This window comes from Arachis ipaensis, chromosome B01 (assembly GCF_000816755.2).
Source record: "Arachis ipaensis cultivar K30076 chromosome B01, Araip1.1, whole genome shotgun sequence".
NCBI lineage: Eukaryota > Viridiplantae > Streptophyta > Magnoliopsida > Fabales > Fabaceae > Arachis > Arachis ipaensis.
In genome coordinates, this window is record NC_029785.2 from 116,195,450 (window position 1) to 116,200,557 (window position 5,108).

Below are 5,108 nucleotides of genomic sequence, written 5' to 3' on the forward strand. Positions count from 1 at the left end.
GGAATTGATTGAAAGGAACCCTTGAGTTGGAAGGCTTGAAAGAAAAGTTGTAATTGGGTTTATGGTTGGATTGCCTCTTAATCACTAACACCAATCCATTTTAATTAAGTGGATTGCAACTTGTGAACGGACGTAGTATTCCAACTTGTTTAACTTTCCTTCACCTAGTGAAGGATAACTAAACAGGATAACCTTTAATTGTCAATTAATCCTGAGAGCATTCCAACAATAATAGGAATTCCAACTAATCAATTCCCAGTCAAGACTTTTATTTACATTATTCAAATTCATCAATTTAAATTCCCGTTTGCCCAATTAAAACCTTTTTTTTGAAAACCTCTGATTAATAAAATAGCACACTTTTCTGCAACTCGTTAGGAGACGACCTGGAATTCATACTCCCAGTATTTTAAATTCAATTTTCTGTGACACCTTTCTAAATTGATAGGCGGATTTCTGACGAGTTAAGAACTATACTTGCAACGTACATATTTCAACAATTTTTAATTCGCCAATTTCTGCCAGCATCAGAATGTCACCTTCATTTTGTTGCAGCAGTTGCTGTATCCCTTGCCACCAGTACTCAGCCTCTCCTTCGAGCATATAAGTAGCAAACTCCACATGTTGGCCTTCCAGAACATGTTGTGCTCGTAGTGATCGCTCGATACCTCGGAACCAATTGTCAGCATCAATTGAAACGAGTGTACCTTTGAACTTAGGCGGATTCACTTTCAGAAAAGTAGCAAGGATCATGGGTTTATCAAGATGCGTTGGATCAGCCAAATTGTTTCCATTATCCTCTCCGTTTTCGTTTCCATTTCCATTTCTCACTCTAAGATGCTCAACATCCCTAGCAGCAGCCATCACAGCCTCACGCACTGCCTTAGCTACAGTGTTCGTCATAGCCATAAAGGTTTCTTGTTCCCTCTTTCGGTTATCACTAAGGGTTTCTCCCCGCGCGCTCCTTCTCCGTGATCTCATAGTAGTCCTGTTCACACCAAACAACCGTTATTAAGGTGATCAGTCTCAATACTTCAAGTTAAGTGTGAACATTCCCAAAATGAAAACACAGAAACGTTTATGCAACACATATCATTGAGATATCCTATAAGCATGAGACACACAACAGAGTATGCAATGAAGCATAGTCAGTCCACTCCCTAGGCTCTATTCGGAACGAATTGCTCTGATACCAAATTATAACGATCCAATTTCTGGTACGTCATGATCATACTAGAAACTGAGCACTAGCAACTTGTCTTCCTAATTATTATCTATTATTTATTATATGAGTCTGATTCGTTGTTAAAAGCGTAGTTATTTTGCGAGATACTTTTTTTTAAAAACGTTTGGATTAATAAATAGAATCATTCATAATCAATTCACAAATAATAACAGATAAAATAGTTATAAACAACAATACATAAATACATCTCAAGCAGTTGACAACATTCAGTGATCCAGCCTTTATTAGAGTATAGACTTTTAGTTAAAACACCCCTAGATATAGCTAGATAATAACTAAATACATACAACATCCTAGGCCCTGACCTGTTCAAGAAATCCCTAAGCTGGCACCCAGGCTAGCCTAGACTCTGTACTCACCTAGTCCCTCTAAACTACTAAAGCGAGGGAAACTACGTTCTAAGTCTTCAAAACTCAAGTCAGGTGCAACGTCATCAAAAGGTGGAACATCATCTACTACTCCTTTACACAATTAGACATTGCCATATGACGTCTCTCTGGTACCTGATCAAGTAGCTACATAACAAGAGTCTCGTACACAGGATTTAGGTTAAAGTTCGCATACAAACGGGATGCAGACGTTGGCTGGTCTCACAGTATATACATATAAACAGAGAACGAGATTCACCCTAGACTGAGAAGACTACCTAGAGCAGAATCCTCTTTACAAACGGTCATCAGCGAACTACGGAAGGGTACTCATGCTTCCATCTGAAGGGGAGAGGGAGAGAGAAGGGGTAAGAACTAGGGAGTTCTTAGTAGGGTCAGGCTTATTAGTTAAGTTCATTAATTCTGTGTCATTTAGCAGACAAATAGTAGAATATAGAGAAGTGGTAAACAGAAGATACACATAAATAGAGAAAATAGAGAAAACAAAAAATAGAACACAAACAGAAGAATACAAAAAAATAAAACACAGACACAGATAATAGAATACAAACAAAGAAAGCATACATTCATACACCAATCATAACAGAGAAAATGCAGAACCAAGTATGATGCATGTCTAGCCCTAGTGCAGGTAATGAGCTCATTTGTCAGTTACTAACCCGCTCCCGACGTTACCCAGCAACCTCTGTCTGGATAAGGCTTTCCTGTTAGCAATACTCACTGCAAGCATCCTTTGTCTTGCAGGGTATTCGCTGCAAGCAACCTTTGTCTTGCAAGGCGGCACGTATTAGCCGATATACGCCCAACACACTCACTGTAAGCAACCTTTGTCTTATAGGAGCACAACACACTCACTGTAAGCAACCTCTGTCTTACAGGAGTACTATTTAACTGTGTGTATCTCGATACCTCTGTAAGCAACCTTTGTCTTATAGAATAGAATTATAGCTAAGTATCCCAGAAAAGCGTTCTCAGTGGCCGCACCACCATCTATCTGACTGCCTCAATGCAGCAGATGAACATACAAATATCTCTGAAGTTTCTTTAATGCTACAAATGACCTTTCAACAGACCCTTTGCTTGTTCTCTAATCTCTTTATCATATTACTCTTTTCACTTTGTCTCTTTGCTCTGGTTACTCTTTTCTCTGTATCTCTTTACTCTGCTCTGATTACTCTTTTCTATATATCTATATTACTTTTTTCTCTTTATCTCTTTACTCTGCTCTGGTTACTCTTTTCTCTTCTTTATCTCTTTAATCTTCTCTGGTTACTCTTTTTTCTGTGTCTCTCTGCTCTGCTCTGATTTCTCTGTTTAACATATGTATTTAAAGCTTATGTGAATTTCGGTATGAATAGTTAGCCTGCCCAAGTATAGGTTCATTAAGTCTATACTGAAACAGTTTAACTTTTCATATTATACTTAACCTTAGGCGCAATTTAAGAACTAACTGTGTTGCTTCTAGTTCGTTTGCTAATCTCTGTTTGATTCTGTCATTAAAACTTTATAGACTTTTTCTTCGATTTTCGTCTCTTCTTTAACTTTTTATCTTTCCTTTATCTTTACCTCACTAATATGTTATTACCACTCCCTAAGTGTTTTATGAAGGTACTTTTGAGATTCTATGCTTAAAGTTGTCTTTCTAAAACTTTTACGAAAAACTGTCTTTTCCGTATTATTTTATTATTTTTATTAAAATGTTATTTTTAATTTAATATTAATATTTAATATTTTATTATTATTTATTATTTTATTAATATATTTTCGAAAATTACCCTTTTTAACTTTTAACCTTTCAAATTCACTTTTTACCACCCGTAACTTTTAATATTTCTACTTTAACCATCCTAACTTTTAGAAATTACAAAACCCCCAAACACCAAAATATTTACTTCCTTGCCCTTTTAAGATCTAATGCCTGTTCTTCACCACACTTAAAGTGTTCTTCGTGTTCTTCGTAAATTCTTCAGATTCTTTCTCTGTTTTTACTCGTTTTTCAATCTTTTCAGTAACTGATTTTTACTATAATTCTTAATAAATTAGCAGCCACCAAAACTCAATATTTTCTACTTGATTTTAACACAAATTAAACCCCTATTTAAGGTCTAGGGTTTTGATTTCCAGCTGCATCACGAACACAAGTTCATAGCTTGAATTTCATCAAATTTCATCAAATTTTCATCAAATTTTCAACAAGAATCACTCATATAAACCATCAATTTCAAGTACAGCCAAACCATATCATAATGACACAACTCAAACACAATTAATCAAGATTAATTTCACCAAATCCTACCTTGATTTGCTGCTCCAAATTTGGTTATGTTTCTAGGTGGTCTTTAAGCTCTTTTTCCTCCTAAATCACATCAAGAACAACTTTAAATCCACAAATTCTCAACTGACCGAATCTCATTCATCATGTTAGAAAGGGATTTATCACCTTAAACTTTCTAGAAATTAACGTTTCTTGTCCCACAAGTCAAGTGAAGCATTAAGGAAGAACATCAAGAAACACATGTTTAAGCATGTTTCCTTGAAACAGAAACAAAAGGGAGATGGTGCAGCCATCTCACCTTGATTCCAGCCTTTATAAGTCATGTGATTATATAGAGAAAGAAGAGATGATCATTTTGATTAGATTAAAATTTTTATTTGAGTTTTAGTTCAAAAGAAATCAAGCTTTGAAGATTTGGAACTAAGAACTTTTCTCTCTTTTTCTCTCTTGAAAATTTCGGCCACAAGGAGTAAATGAACCAGCCTTAGGGGTCTTCGGGGTGTAGGGTGAGTTGTGATTGGTTGGCTTGGAGGTGGATTAAAATAATATTAAAATATCTCAGGTGTATAACTACTAAAACTAGATGTATCGGAACACTTGTAAAAATATCTCTAAAAATTCTTTTCTGAGCTACTAGCATAAATGACACTAGTAACATATTTAATATGAGAATAGAACATTTATGATGAAGCATTAGCATTGCTAAAGTCATCAAAGAGTGCTGGTGCTAAGCTGCACCACTAAACTGTGAACCCGGTTAAACCGATTTTCTATTTTTAACTAAAACAGATCAGGTAATATTATAATATCATTCAAAAAGCTTCTAGTACTAATATAATGATAATATTATACTATTATCTTTCTTCTCTCATGAATCAAGTCCGGTTCGTCAAACTGAAACTATTTACGGAAACCAGAATCAAAAGCTCCAAACCGATACGGTTCAAAAACTAGGTTCTTCGTAACTGTGTCGTCGAGCTTGCCTCAAAAGAGGTCCTGGCTTAAAGATGGCATAATGATAATGAGGATTAAGATGCCTGATGTACAGCAGAGGTGTTCCCTTTATTGAACTTCCGGAGAAATCCGTGTCTTCAGAAAAGACCTCGCGTACTCAAAAACTAGGTTGTTACAGTGGCTGCCTGAGAGCCTATCAAGGACAACGGCAATGCCAATGTCGCTCGAAATCGGAGGTGTCTTT